Source organism: Neovison vison, chromosome 9 (genome assembly GCF_020171115.1).
Source record: "Neovison vison isolate M4711 chromosome 9, ASM_NN_V1, whole genome shotgun sequence".
In the NCBI taxonomy this organism is placed as follows: domain Eukaryota; kingdom Metazoa; phylum Chordata; class Mammalia; order Carnivora; family Mustelidae; genus Neogale; species Neogale vison.
Window position 1 is genome coordinate 98,989,423 of NC_058099.1, and position 16,232 is coordinate 99,005,654.

The following is a 16,232-nucleotide window of genomic DNA, read 5'->3' on the forward strand; positions in this document are numbered from 1 at the left end:
AAGGTGGTGTATGCTCGGATCCTGTGGGACTGAAGGGACTGTGTGGGTATGTTTGTAGTGCAAGATGTATGTCTGTGTGTTCATGGGTTGTTGAGATTTTGCACTTGTTTTGGGGGGTTTGTGGTGTGTATCAGGAAACGTGGTTTATGTGTCTTTGTGGTCTCTGGTGGATTGTAGAACTTCGTGGCCGAGGGTGGTTTTGTGCATGTCATATTGGAGTCTCCTGGGAATATGTTTAATGAATTCCTAGTTTGAGGTTTATTTGTGTTTTAAGATCGTAGGAATCTGACTGGGATATCCTCATGTGTGGGTTGGTGAGGTGGATATTTGGGGCTAACAGGAAGCCCTGAGTGTGTTTTTCTGAGGGTGAGGGGAGTTAAGTTTATTGAGAGGGTTGGAGCTGTAATTCAGGCACACTCAAGGTGTTTGAGTAACGCGTGTGTGATTTAGGACTTTGCGAATGTCTGTGTATGGGTGTTAGCCCTGTGAATGTTGGCAATTTGTGTGTGATGTCAGGTTTGGAAGGGTTATTACTCTTGGCATAGCGTCTGTGTAGATCTTTTCTGTGGAAATGAATAAAGGAAACCCTATTTAATAGGGACTCGGAAGCTCTCAGGCACTACCACTCACTCCCGTTGGTAGACCCGGTAGGAAAAAGCGTTCTTGACTACTCCAGCAGTGGAAGATCTTTCTCCTTGCCCAGCAGCAGCCCAGCGAATGAAAAGCTGCCACCAAACCGAACTCTTGATCTTCTCCAGCGAACTTTGATTCAAACCCCCTCCTCCCAGCTTACCCCTTTCCTCTCTAAAAACAAGCCCCTCTCCTTTGTTCTCTGCACTGCCTACTATTTATCGTAGTTATCGTGTTCCAAATTGTACTTCCTCTGCTGTTCCTGAATAAAGTCACTCTGCTGGTAAACTGACTGGCTATTTTATTTTTAAGGTTGACATTTTGATGTCATCATCCATTACAATTTTAGTATATGTGCTGCCGAAGCGAGCACTCATTATCCATTACAGACGGATCCTCTGTGCATTCAGGGCACACTGTCTGGCTACATGCATTTTTTTGGTGATTTTCAGGAGCTGTGAGCACATATCTGGGGGTGTAAGGGCAAGTGTGTGACTTACAGGATTGGTGGTAAGTCTCATACGTGCAAATGAATGGGTTGGCGTATGAATGGTGGGTGGGTAAGGTGTAGGCTTAATCTGTATTCTGGAAGATGGTGGAGTTATTGAGTATTTGAGAGTGATTGTGTGTATGTGGGTAATGTGAAGCTTCATGTGTGTTTGGGGGTATAAGGTGGTATGTTTTCATATTTGAAGCATGCTGGGTATTTTGGGGTATATTGGGGGTATGGGAAACGTGTGTTTGTTTATGTTCATGGAGCATGGCAGGTGGGATAAATATTTTTATGGCACGTATCTGCCTTTTTCATTAGGGGATTATTAGTACATATCTGGGAGTACTTTTGTACTGATACAGTAATGAGATACGTTTATACAGGGGAGTTGGATTGTATTTGCATGTACTGGGGGTATGGAATATGGTTTTGTGAGGATTAAGGAAACGTGGAAGTTTGAAATCCTTTTTAAATTGGGACCTGAAAGGGTTTTACATGTATTTATATATGATGTGCTAGAGATGTTTCCTTGTGTTGTAGGAGTGTTTACTGGTTTGTCTTTACATTTATCAGCACGTGGGTGAATTATATAAGGTTATTCATAGGATTTGGGGTTGTCAGGAATAGTGAAAGTGATTTTCTTTGGAGTATGCTAGGGTTTTTGTACATTTTTTGGAATGTCTGGGGATTGTGGTGGTAACATTGTATTCTAGAAGGGTGAGGATGGTGTATAGGGTGAGGATGGTGTATAGGGTTTTGGGTAATGTCTATTTGGAGATTGGGGGAGTGTATGTGTGTTTGTGTTCATGGGTGTGTAAGGGTCATGAGTGTAGGATACAAGGGCTGTTGGTGTTTTGAGTACATCTGAGTGTGAAGGGTGTATGTCTATTGATGGCTAGTTTGTGAGTATGTATGTTTGTGGGTTTAGGGATCCACTTCTGTTACTTCTGAATGTAATGGTTGAAGAAGTCGGTGGGGTTGCTTATATGCATGCTTTCAGTGTTTGTGGGGGTATTCTTTTATGGATTTGGTAAGTTAGGTTGATTGTGGCTGTGTGTGTATTTGGGTTCATCGGTGGCTTATGAGGTATGTATTCTACAAAATGCGGATGTTCGGTGTGTGTATTTGGAAACAGTCTGCGTAGGTTGTGTGTGTTTTCAGAAACTGTAGAGTATGTGCATTTTAGAGGTGTGAGATTGTGGGACTATTTTTGGGTGGTTCATGAAACAACTGTATATGTGGTATTTTTTGAGAGCCTGTCCTTTTAGGCTATTTTTTGTAAGCTTGTGGGTAACATGTTAGCTGTTTGTTTGTGTGTGGGCATGTGTGTATAGAGTTGTAGGCATGGCATGTGAGTATCTGAGGTTTGTAGGATTTTTTCTGTAAAAATCTAGTTAGTAAGAAGAGGTTTATATGTGTATTCAGGGTGCAGCTAGGAACTGTATGTGTTTAGGTGTATGGAAGACTGTACATTCTGAGATGTATTCTGGAAATACGTAGTGCGTTTCTGTTTGTTCAGGGTATTAGTTGGGGTACAAGTGGATTGTGTGCACATGTTCATATGAAAGGGGATAAGGTGCGATGGAACTGGCTTGTAGTAGCTTGGGATAGTTAATGGTGCATATATCTTCCTAGTTCTGTGACTTTAGGTGGAATTAGTCATGCCGAGAATATTAACACCAGGTGAATTGCTAAATGACACAGATTAATGCTTTACCACCCACCCCTAAGGAACATCTTATGAAGCATTTGCCAGTATTTACCACTGGTGTGTGTGAAGCAAGGATATCCGGGCATTGGTGGGTATGTTTATGGAGTCTCTGCATGAACTGTTTGCAGGGCATCTGTGGCTGTAGTGTTTGTATGTGTGCCTGGTCATTGTGAATCACCATGTTGCTCCTAATTGGTTCATCCATTCTTTGGGGCCAAAGAATATCCCCATTAATGTTGGTGATTTGGGGCTTCTTTTTTTAAAATAATTTTTTAAAAATAATTTATTTATTTGACAGACAGAGATCACAAGTAGGCAGAGAGGCAGGCAGAGAGCGAGAGGGGAAAGCTCACTCCCTGCTGAGCAGAGAGCCGATGCAGGGCTCGATTCCAGGATCCCAGGATCGTGACCTGAGCCGAAGGCAGAGGCTTTAAGCCGCTGGGCCACCCAGGCACCTCTTGGCTTCTCCTTATGCAGAAGGATTCAGGGATGTCTGTATGCTGTACAGTTGGATGCTCCTTCAACATTCATGTTATCTTGTAGCCGCTATTACCCCTTTACCTGATTCTCACACACTAAGCCAGTACTCCTCCTGACCTTAATCATCTCAGGGTTAGACACCAGGCAACAAGAGACAACCCCCATGGCCTAAAACCCACCAGAACTGTTCAAGCCAGGCAATCCTAAACTGTTTATTCAGCCCTGCTTTGCCTTTCCTATGGACACTCCAGTAAAGAATCTGGCATAGGCTTCCTCCTTACTCCTTTTTCTGCCTTGTGCCCAAACCTGGTGTTTCCCTGGGGCTGTACATGGTATGCTGTGCCCTCCTGTTTGGAGAAATGCGAGTAATGAATGCTGCTTTCAGTGGCATTGGTGCTCCATGTCATCATTCAGTCACCTCTATAAGTTAAATGCTGTGCATGGTTTGAGAACAATCTGCACAACCAGCAGCATGACTCAGTGTTCAGTAGAGGGGCTCACTCTGCACTGCTCTCAGCTGCCCAGCTGGTACTACCACACAGCTGGTTCCGCCCGAGAAGGCACCGCCAGCTGTTGGCACCGTTGTCCTCGGATGCTCCCACTTTGTGCCATGTCCTCTGTATGCTGCCTTGGCATTCCAACTAAAATTTTTATAGCATCTTAAAGGTGGTATAGTGTAGGTCTGCAGGGGCCACAGTTCCCTACTTCATGCCTTCCTCAGGAGGGTTGATCTCATCAGCCTTTTTCCTGAGACCTACAGGACTAGCTTCTGGGCTGGGGACCCCAGGGGTTACTAGAATGATGGGCTAACATACAAGGCAGAGGATTTCCCCAAATGTGAGCAAGGGGAGTCTTCCTCCACTAGACTGTGTTGGGAATGAGTCTGATCATCTAAGCCAATAGCGTTGATTCAGAAGTAGGCTACTGGTTTTTTCCATCGTTATTGAAGTATAATTGACACAGAACATTGCTTAAGATGTATGGTGTGATGCTTCGGTACACTTATACATTGTAAAATGATTGTTACCAGAGGACCTCCATCACTTCACATCATTTTTTAATAGTTAAACCATTTAAGATCTACTTCTTAGCAATGTAATATCGTTAATGATAGTCACTGTGTTGTAAATTAGGTCCCCAGAACTTACTTGCCTTATAAATGAAAGGTTACGTCTTCGACCAACATTGTCCTGTTTTCCCCGCTCTCTGGCTTCTGGCAATCACAACGATTCTGCTCGGTTTCCATGAGTTTAGCTTATTTACATTCCCTGTATAAATGAAATCATATAGTATTTGTCTTTCTCTGACTCAGTTCACTTCGTGTAGTGCCCTCAAAGTCTATCCATATTGTTGTAAAGGGAAGAATTTCTTTCTCTTTCATGGCTGAATATTCCAGTGTGCGTGTAATTATCTATGTATCTGTTGATGGGCACTTGGGTTGTTTACATATCTTGGCTGTTGAGAAAGCTGCAGTGACTATGAGAGCGGAGCTGTCTTTTTGGTGAGGTGATTTCATTTCTTTTGGATCTATACCCAGAAGTGGGATTGCTGGATCGTATGTTAGTGCTGTTTTAAAAAAAATTTTGAGGAACATTCATATTATTCCCCATAGCGGCTGTACCAGTGTACATTACCACCAATAGTGCACAGGGGTTCCCTTTTCTCCATTTGTTATCTCTTATCTTTTTGATGATAGCCATTCTAACAGGTATGAGGTGATGTCTCAGGGTGGTGTTTTTCCTCTTCCAACTTTTATTTAAATTCTAGTTATCTAACACATAATGTAATATTGGTTTCAGAAGCAGAATTTAGTGATTCATTACATACATGTAACACCCAGTGCTCTTCATAACAAGTGTCCTCCTTAATACCCATCACTTCTCACTATGTTTTTAATTTTCATTTCACTGATGATCATTAATATTGAGCATCTTTTCATATACCTAGGAGTCATTTGCATGTCTTTTAAAAAAAACTGTGTGTTTAGGTCCTCTGACCATTTTTAATTTGATTATTTTGGGGGGGGAGGTTTGTTCCTGAGTCATATGAATTCCTTATGTATTTGGAGTACTAACCCTTTTCACTGTAGGTTCTCTTTCCATTTAGTTGAATGTTTCTTCGCTTAAGCAGTAATGTTTAGTTTGATGTCCATTTTTAAAAAGATTTTATTTATTTATTTGGCAGACAGAGATCACAAGTAGGCCCAGAGGCAGGCAGAAGGAGAGGGAGAAGCAGGCTCCCTGCTGAGCAGAGAGCCGGATGCGGGGCTCGATCCCAGGACACTGGGATCATGACCTGGGCTGAAGGCAGAGGCTATAACCCACTGAGCCACCCAGGTGCCCCTGATGTCCATTTTTTTGTTTATGACTTTTTAAAAAGATTTTTATTTATTTATTTGACAGAGATCACAAGGAGGCAGAGAGGCAGGCAGAGAGAGAGAGAGGAGGAAGCAGCCTCCCCGCTTGAGCAGAGAGCCCGATGCGGGGCTCGATTCCAGGACCCCGAGATCACGACCTGAGCCGAAGGCAGAGGCTTTAACCCACTGAGCCACCCAGGCGCCCCTTGTTTATGATTTTGTTGCTGGTTTTGGTGTTGTATTAAAAAGCTTGTTGCCAAAGCTGATGTCAAGATTATTTTTTCCCTGTGGTTTCTTCTAGGAGTTTTACAGTTTCAGACCTTGTGTTTAAATCTTTAATCTATTTCTAGTTAATTTTTGTGAGTGGAGTAAGGTAGGGACCCAACTTGATTCTTCTGCATGTGATTATCCAGTTTTTCCAACACTATTTATTGAAGAGACTGTCCTTCCCCCAGTGAGTATTCTTGGCTCCCTTATCAAATATTCATTGAATGTGTATTCATGGATTTATTTCTGGGATATTTACTCTGTCCTGTTAGACTGTGTGTCTTTTTTTTTTTATGCCAGTACCGTACTGTTTTGATTATTGTAATTTTGTAATAAAGTTGGAAATGAGGAAGTTTGTTACCCCCAGCTTTATTCTTTGTCCATATTGCATTGGCTATTTGTGGTCTTTTCTGACTTTGTACAAATTGTAGGATTTTTTTTCCTATTTCTGTGAAAAATGCCATTGAGATTTTGATAGGGTTTGCATTGAAAATAGAATGGGGGGGCACCTGGGTGGCTCAGTGGGTTGAGCCTCTGCCTTCGGCTCAGGTCATGATCTCAGGGTCCTGGGATGGAGCCCTCCATTGGGCTCTCTGCTCAGCAGGGAGCCTGCTTCCCCCTCTCTCTCTGCCTGCCTCTCTGCCTACTTGTGATCTCTGTCTGTCAAATACATAAATAAAATGTTATTTAAAAAAACAGAAAATAGAATGGCCTTGGGTAGTGTGGATATTTTAATAATGTTAATTCTCCTGATCCATGAAATATGGCATATCTTTCCGTTTGTTTGTCTCTTCAGATTCTTTCACCAAAATCTTACTTTTTAAAAAAAGATTTTATTTCTTTGACAGAAAGCTCAATCCCAGGATCCTGAGATCATGACCTGAGCCAAAGGCAGAGGCTTAACCCACTGAGCCACCCTGGTGCCTCAAAATCTTACTGTCTTAAGTGTTTAGATCTTTCATCTCTTTAGTTAAATTTATTCCCAAGTATTTTATTGTTTTTGTTGCTATTGCAAGTGAAATTCTTTTTGATTTCTTTTTCAGATGTTTGGTTGCGAGTGTAAAGAAGCATCACTGAATCTGAAATGTTGATTTTTTGTATCCTGTAACTTTACCAATTTATCAGTACAGTTTGTTGGTGGGGTTTTAGGATTATCTGTATTTAAGATCGTATCATCTACAAACACAGTTTTCCTTCTTCCTTCTGATTTGCATGCCTTTTATTTCTTATTTTGCTTGATCACTCTGGCTAGGATTTCTAATACTTTATTGAATAGAAGTGGGGAGAGTAGACATTCTTGTCTTGATCTTGGAGGAAACCTTTCGGTATTCACCATTGAGTACAAAGTTAGCCATGGGCTTGTCATAAATGGCCTTTATTCCCAATGTGGTTTTTAAAAATTTTTTATTTTTTATAAACCTATATTTTTATCCCCAGGGGTACAGGTCTGTGAATCGCCAGGTTTACACACATCACAGCACTCACCTTAGCACATACCCTCCCCAATGTCCATAACCCCACCCCCCTCTCCCAACCCCCCTCCCCCCAGCAACCCTCCGTTTGTTTTGTGAGATTACGAGTCACTTATGGTTTGTCTCCCTCCCAATCCCATCTTGTTTCATTTATTCTTCTCCTACCCCCTTAACCCCCCATGTTGCATCTCCACTTCCTCCTATCAGGGAGACCATATGATAGTTGTCTTTCTCCGATTGACTTATTTCGCTAAGCATGATACCCTCTAGTTCCATCCGCGTTGTCACAAATGGCAAGATTTCATTTCTTTTGATGGCTGCGTAGTATTCCATGGTGTATATACACCACATCTTCTTTATGCATTCATCTGTGGATGGACATCTAGGTTCTTTCCAGAGTTTGGCTATTGTAGACATTGCTGCTATAAACATTCGGATGCACGTGCCCCTTCGGATCACTACGTTTGTATCTTTAGGGTAAATACCCAGTAGTGCAATTGCTGGGTCATAGGGCAGTTCTATTTTCAACATTTTGAGGAACCTCCATGCTGTTTTCCAGAGTGGTTGCACCAGCTTGCATTCCCACCAACAGTGTAGGAGGGTTCCCCTTTCTCCACATCCTCGCCAGCATCTGTCATTTCCTGACTTGTTGATTTTAGCCGTTCTGACTGGTGTGAGGTGATATCTCATTGTGGTTTTGATTTGTATTTCCCTGATGCCGAGTGATATGGAGCACTTTTTCATGTGTCTGTTGGCCATCTGGATGTCTTCTTTGCAGAAATGTCTTGTTCATGTCTTCTGCCCATTTCTTGATTGGATTATTTGTTCTTTGGGTGTTGAGTTTGCTAAGCTCTTTATAGATTTTGGACACTGGCCCTTTATCTGATGCGTCGTTTGCAAATATCTCCTCCCGTTCTGTCAGTTGTCTTTTGGTTGTTTTTTTGTTTTTTTTTTTTTAAGATTATTTATTTATTTGTCATAGAGAGAGAAGCGAGAGCAAGCACAGGCAGACAGAGGCAGAGGGAGAAGCAGGCTCCCCGCCAAGCAAGGAGCCCGATGTGGGACTCGATCCCAGGACGCTGGGATCATGACCTGAGCCGAAGGCAGCCGCTTAACCAACTGAGCCACCCAGGCGTCCCTGTCTTTTGGTTTTGTTAACTGTTTCCTTTGCTGTGCAAAAGCTTTTGATCTTGATGAAATCCCAATAGTTCATTTTTGCCCTTGCTTCTGTGGTCTTTGGCGATGTTCCTAGGAAGATGTTGCTGCGGCTGCGGTTGAAGAGGTTGCCACCTGTGTTCTCAAGGATTTTGATGGATTCCTTTCTCACACTGAGGTCCTTCATCCATTTTGAGTCTATTTTCATGTGTGGTGTAAGGAAATGGTCCAATTTCATTTTTCTGCCTGTGGCCGTCCAATTTTCCCAACAGCATTTATTGAAGAGGCTGTCTTTTTTCCATTCGACATTCTTCCCTGCTTTGTCGAAGATTAGTTGACCATAGAGTTGCGGGTCTATTTCTGGGCTCTCCATTCTGTTCCGTTGATCTGTGTGTCTGTTTTGTGCCAGTACCATTCTGTCTTGATGATGACAGCTTTGTAATAGAGCTTGAAGTCCGGAATTGTGATGCCACCAACTTTGGCTTTCTATTTCAATATTCCTTTGGCTATTTGAGGTCTTTTCTGGTTCCATATACATTTTAGGATTATTTGTTCTATTTCTTTGAAAAAAATGGATGGTATTTTGATAGGAATTGCATTAAATGTGTAGATTTCTTTAGGTAGCATAGACATTTTCACAATATTTGTTCTTCCAATCCAGGAGCATGGAACATTTTTTCCATTTCTTTGTGTCTTCCTCAATTTCTTTCATGAGTACTTTATAGTTTTCTGAGTATAGATTCTTAGCCTCTTTGGTTAGGTTTATTCCTAGGTATCTTATAGTTTTGGGTGCAGTTGTAAATGGGACTGACTCCTTAATTTCTCTTTCTTCTGTCTTGTTGTTGGTGTAGAGAAATGCCACTGATTTCTGTGCATTGATTTTATATCCTGACACTTTACTGAATTCCTGTACAAATTCTAGCAGTAGAATTTGTAGAGTCTTTTGGGTTTTCCACATATAACATCATAACATCTGCGAAGAGTGATAGTTTGAGTTCTTTGCCGATTTGGATGCCTTTAATTTCCTTTTGTTGTCTGATTGCTGAGGCTAGGACTTCTAGTACTATGCTGAATAGCAGCGGTGATAATGGACATCCCTGCCGTGTTCCTGACCTTAGCGGAAAAGCTTTCAGTTTTTCTCCATTGAGAATGATACTTGCGGTGGGTTTTTCAAAGATGGCTTTGATAATATTGAGGTATGTGCCCTCTGTCCCTGCAGTTTGAAGAGTTTTGATCAGGAAGGGATGCTGTGCTTTGTCAGATGCTTTTTCAGCATCTATCAAGTGTATCATATGGTTCTTGTTCTTTCTTTTATTAATGTATTGTATCACATTGATTGACTTGCGGATGTTGAACCAACCTTGCAGCCCTGGAATAAATCCCACTTGGTCATGATGAATAATCCTTTGAATGTACTGTTGAATCCTATTGGCTAGTATTTTGGTGAGAATTTTTGCATCTGTGTTCATCGAGGATATTGTTGTGTAGTTCTCTTTTTTGATGGGATCCTTGTCTGGTTTTGGGATCAAGGTGATGCTGGCCTCATAAAATGAGTTTGTAAGTTTTCCTTCCATTTCTATTTTTTGGAACAGTTTCAGGACAATAGGAATGAGTTCTTCTTTAAATGTTTGGTAGAATTCCCCTGGGAAGCCGTCTGGCCCTGGGCTTTTGTTTGTTTGGAGATTCTTGATGAGTGTTTCAATGTCCTTACTGGTTATGGATCTGTTCAGGTTTTCTATTTCTTCCTGGTTCAGTTGTGGTAGTTTATATGTCTCTAGGAATGCATCCGTTTCTTCCAGATTGTCAGATTTGTTGGCGTAGAGTTGCTGATAGTATGTTCTTATAATTATCTGTATTTCTTTGGTGTTAGTTGTGATCTCTCCTCTTTCATTCATGATTTTATTTATTTGGGTCTTTTATCTTTTCTTCTTGATAAGTCTCTCCAGGGGTTTATCAATCTTATTCATTCTTTCAAAGAACCAGCCCCTAGTATCATTGATTTGTTCTATTGTTTTTTGTTTGTTTGTTTGTTTGTTTCTATTTCATTGATTTCTGCTCTGATCTTTATGATTTCTCTTCTCCTGGTGGGTTTAGGGTTTCTTTCTTGTTCTTTCTCCAGCTCCTTTAGGTGTAGGATTAGGTTGTGTATTTGAGACCTTTCTTGTTTCTTGAGGAAGGTTTGTACCGCTATATATTTTCCTCTCAGGACTGCCTTTGCTGTGTCCCACAGATTTTGAACCGTTGTGTTTTCATTATCATTTGTTTCCACAAATTTTTTCAATTCTTCTTTAATTTCCTGGTGGACCCATTCATTCTTTAGAAGGGTGCTGTTTAGTCTCCATGCATTTGGGTTCTTTGCAAATTTCCTCTTGTGATTGGGTTCTAGCTTCAGAGCATTGTGGTCTGAAAATATGCAGGGAATGATCCCAATCTTTTGATACTGGTTGAGACCTGATTTAGGACCGAGGATGTGATCTATTCTGGAGAATGTTCCGTGTGCACTAGAGAAGAATGTCTATTCTGTTGCTTTGGGATGAAATGTTCTGAATATATTTGTGATGTCCGTCTGGTCCAGTGTGTCATTTAAGGCCTTTATTTCCTTGTTGATCTTTTGCTTGGATGATCTGTCCATTTCAGTGAGGGGAGTGTTAAAGTCCCCTACTATTATTGTATTATTGTTGATGTGTTTCTTTGATTTTGTTATTAATTGGTTTATATAGTTGGCTGCTCCCATGTTAGGGGTATAGAAATTTAAAATTGTTAGATCTTCTTGTTGGACAGATCCTTTGAGTATGATATAGTGTCCTTCTTCATCTCTTGTTATAATCTTTGGCTTAAAATCTAATTGATCTGATATAAGGATTTCCACACCTGCTTTCTTCTGCTGTCCATTAGCATGGTAAATTGTTTTCCACCCCCTCACTTTAAATCTGGAGATGTCTTCGGGTCTAAAATGAGTTAATTGCAACATATAGATGGGTTTTGTTTTTTTATTCATTCTGATCCTCTGTGTCTTTTTTTTTTAAAGATTTTATTTATTTATTTGACAGAGATCACAAGTAGGCAGAGAGGCAGGCAGAGAGAGAGAGGAGGAAGCAGGCTCCCTGCTGAGCAGAGAGCCCGATGCGGGACTCGTTCCCAGGACCCTGAGATCATGACCTGTGCCGAAGGCAGCGGCTTAACCCACTGAGCCACCCAGGCGCCCCCCCCCGTGTCTTTTGATTGGGACATTTAGCCCATTAACATTCAGGGTAACTATTGAGAGAGAGGAATTTAGTGCCATTGTATTGCCTGTAAGGTGACTGTTACTGTACATTGTCTCTGTTCCTTTCTGATCTACTACTTTTAGGCTGTCTCTTTGCTTAGAGGACCCCTTTCAATATTTCCTGTAGAGCTGGTTTGGTGTTTGCAAATTCATTCAGTTTTTGTTTGTCCTGGAATTTTTTTTATCTCTCCTTCTATTTTCAGTGATAGCCTAGCTGGATATGGTTAAGTCTGCTTCCAATCTAATATTTTTACCATTGTATGTTACAGACTTCTTTTCCCGGGCTGCTGTCAGGATTTTCTCTTTGTCACTAAGACTTGTAAATTTTACTCTTAGGTGACGGGGTGTGGACCTATTCTTGTTGATTTTGAGGAGGGTTCTCTGCACCTGCTGGATTTTGATGCTTGTTCCCTTTGCCATATTGGGGAAATTCTCTCCAATAATTCTCTCCAATATAGCTTCTGCTCCCCTCTCTCTTTCTTCTTCTTCTGGAATCCCAATTATTCTACTGTTGTTTTGCCTTATGGTGTCACTTACCTCTCGAATTCTCCCCTCATGGTCCATTAGCTGTTTGTCCCTCTTTTGCTCAGCTTCTTTATTCTCTGTCATTTGGTCTTCTATATCACTAATTCTTTCTTCTGCCCTATTTATCCTAGCAGTGGGAGCCTCCATTTTTGATTGCACCTCATTAATAGCTTTTAAAATTTCAACTTGGTTAGATTTTAGTTCTTTTATTTCTCCAGAAAGGGCTTTTATATTTCCTGAGAGGGTTTCTCTAATATCTTCCATGCCTTTTTCGAGGCCGGCTTAAACCTTGAGAATCATCATTCTGAACTCAAGATCTGACATATTACCAATGTCTGTATTGATTAGTTCCCTAGCCTTCGGTGCTGCCCCTTGTTCTTTTTTTTTTTTGTGGTGAATTTTTCCGCCTTGTCATTTTGTCCGGATAAGAGTATATGAAGGAGCAAGTAAAATACTAAAAGGGTGGCAAAGACCCAAGGAAAATATGCTTTAACCAAATCAGAAGAGATCCTAAATCGTGGGGTGGGAGAAAGGGGATAAAAAGAGGTTCAGGGAAAAAAAAAAGAGAATTAAAAAAATAAAACGAATAAAGAAAAATATAAAAAAGAACATATATAAGATAAAGTAGTTAAAAATGTTAAAAAAAAGAAAAGTGCAAAAGTTAAAAAAAAATTAGCAGCAGAAGAAAAAAAATTGAAAAAGAGAAAAAATTAAATTAACTGCAAGACTAAAGAATCATGGGGAGAAAGCCGTGAGTTCCGTGCTTTGCTTTCTCCTCTGGAATTCCACCACTCTCCTTGGTTTTGAACCTGTACTCCTTGGTAGGTGAACTTGGTCCTGGCTGGATTTCTTGTTGATCTTCTGGGGGAGGGGCCTGTTGTAGTGATTCTCAAGTGTCTTTGCCCCAGGCGGAATTGCACCGCCCTTACCTGGGCCGGGCTGAGTAATCGGCTCAGGTTCGCTTTCGGGAGTTTTTGTTCCCTGAATGTTTTCCGGAGAGTTCTGGAGGACGGGAATGAAAACGGCGGCCTCCCAGTCTCCGGCCCAGAGGAGCCGAGAGCTCAGCGGGGGCCCACTCCTGAGTGCGCCCTCAGAGAATAGCACCCAATTACTCCCCTCTCCCTGGCCTCCGGCCGCGCTCCGAGCTCACCAAGCCTGCGACCGGTTCAAGGTAACCCCGGGCTGAGAGCTCACTCCTCGGCTCTGTCTCTGAGGAGTGACAGAGCGTCTCTGTCTCCTCCGGCTTCCCCGTTCTAATACCTGTAAGCTCTGCGACACTCAGACACCCCCGATCCTTCTGTGACCCTGCGGGACCTGAGGCCACGCTGACCCCGCGTGGGCTTCACCCTGGATTAGCCTCCGGAGCGATGTCCCTCAGCGGAACAGACTTTTAAAAGTCCTGATTTTGTGCTCCGCTGCTCGGCCGCTTGCCGGGATCCGGCCCCTTCCCCCGCAGTCTACCTTCCCATCATTTTGGATTCACTTCTCCGCCAGTCCTACCTTTCAGAAAGTGGTTGATTTTCTGTTTCTAGAATTGCGGTTCTTCTTCTCTTTGATCTCCTGTTGGATTTGTGGGTGTTTGCAATCTTTAGATAAGCTATCTAGCTGATCTCCTGCTACCTGAAGTAGTCTCAGCCTGCTACTTCTCCGTCATCTTGACTTCCCCCGTCCTCCAATGTGGTTTTTTTTTTTTTTAAGATTATTTATTTATTTATTTGACAGAGAGAGATCACAAGTAGGCAGAGAGGCAGGCAGAGAGAGAGGAGGAAGCAGGCTCTCTGCTGAGCAGAGCCCCATGCGGGACTTGATCCCAGGACCCTGAGATCATGACCTGAGCTGAAGGCAGCGGCTTAACCCACTGAGCCACCCAGGCGCCCCCCCCCATCTGGTTTTTTTTTTTTTTTTAAAGATTTTATTTATTTATTTGAGAGAGAGAGACAGTGAGAGAGAGCATGAGCGAGGAGAAGGTCAGAGAGCGAAGCAGACTCCCCCATGGAGCTGGGAGCCTGATGTGGGAATCGATCCCGGGACTCCAGGATCACGCCCTGAGCCGAAGGCAGTCGTCAAACCAACTGAGCCACCCAGGCGTCCCCCCCCCATCTGGTTTTGATTTGAATCTCCCTGATGGCTAATGATGATGAACATTTTTTTTTTTATGTGTCTGTTAGCCATTTGTATGTCTTCTTTGGAGAAGTTACCGTTCATTTCTTCTGTCCATTTTTGGACGGGATTATCTGTTGAGTTTGAGGAGTTCTTTATAGATCTTGGATATCAGTCCTTTGTCTATAGTGTCATTTATGAATATCTTCTCCCATTTCATGGGTTGCCTCTTTGTTTTGTTGACTGTTTCCTTTGCTGTGCAGAGGCTTTTTATTTTGTTGAAGTCCCAAAAGTTCACTTTCGCTTTTGTTTCCTTTGCCTTTGGAGACATGTCTTGGAAGAAGTTGATGTGGCCATTGTCGAAGAGGTTACTATCTGTGTTCTTCTCTAGGATTTTGGTAGATTCCTGCCTCGTGCTGAGGTCTTTTATCCATTTCAAGTTTATCTTTGTGTATGGTGTAGGAGAATGATCGAGTTTCATTCTTCTATACCTAACTGTCCAATTTTCCCAGCACCATTTATTGAAGGGACTGTCCTTTGTCCATTGGATCTGTTTTCCTGGTTTGTTGAAGATTATTTGACCATAGAGTCCATATCTGGGTTCTCTACTCTGTTCCACTGGTGTATGTGTCTGTTTTTGTGCCAGTACCATGCTGACTTGGTGATCACCACTTTGTTGTAAAGCTTGAAACCCGTCAGCGTGACGCCCCCAGTTTTGTTTTTCTTTTTCACCATTTTCCTTGGTGATTCAGGGTCTCTTCTGGTTCCATACAAATTTTAGGATTGTTTGTTCCAGCACTTTGAAAAAATGTCAGTGGAGTTTCTATCGGGATGACATTGAAACTATAGATTTCTCTAGGCAGCGTAGACCTTTTAACAATGTTTATTCTTCCGATCCATGAGCATCCGATGGAATGGTTTTCCATCTTTGTGTCTTCTTCAATTTCTTTCATGAGTGTTCTGTAGTTCCTCAAGTATAGATCCTTTACCTTTTTGGTTAGGTTTATTCCCAGGTATCTTATGGCTCTTGGTGCTATAGTAAATGGAATCAATTCTCTAATTTCCCTTTCTCTATTTTCATTGTTAGTGTATAAGAAAGCAACTGATTTCTGTACATTGATTTTGTATCCTGCCACATTACTGAATTGCTGTATGAGTTCTAGTAGTTTGGGGGTGAAGCCTTTTGGGTTCTCCATACAAAGTATCATGTCATCTGTGAAGAGAGAGTGAGTTTGACTTCCTCTTTGCCAATTTGAATACCTTTTATTTCTTTTTGTTGTCTGATTGCTGTTGCTAGGACTTCTAGTACTATGTTGAGCAAGAGTGGTGAGAGTGGGCCTCCTTGTCATGTTCCAGACTCAAAGGGAAGTCTGTCAACTTTTCCCCATTGAGAATGAAATTCGCTGTGGGTTTTTCAAACATAGATTCTATGAAGTTGAGGAATGTTCCCTTTATCCCTGTACTTTGAAGAATTTTAATCAGGAATGGATGCTGTATTTTGTCAAATGCTTTTCTGCATCAAATGAGAGGACTGTGTGGTTTCTCTCTCTTCTCCTGATTTGTTCTGTCACATTGATTGACTTGCAAATGTTGAACCACCCTTGCATCCCAGGGATGAATCCCACCTGGTCATGGTGGATAATCATTTTAATGTACTGTTGGATCCTATTAGCTAGGATCTTGTTGAGAATCTTGGCATCCATATTCATCAGGGATATTGGTCGGAAATTCTCCTTTTTGATGGGGTCTTTGCCTGGTTTGGGGATCGGGGTAATGCT

At 41.8% G+C, this 16,232-nt stretch overlaps 1 protein-coding gene across 1 annotated transcript in view; it reads right to left on the reverse strand.

Moving 5' to 3' along the window:
* LOC122916796 (NUT family member 2G-like) overlaps positions 1 to 16,232 on the reverse strand; it is a 29,432-nt gene that overhangs the window by 432 nt on the left and 12,768 nt on the right. The window lies entirely within an intron of this gene.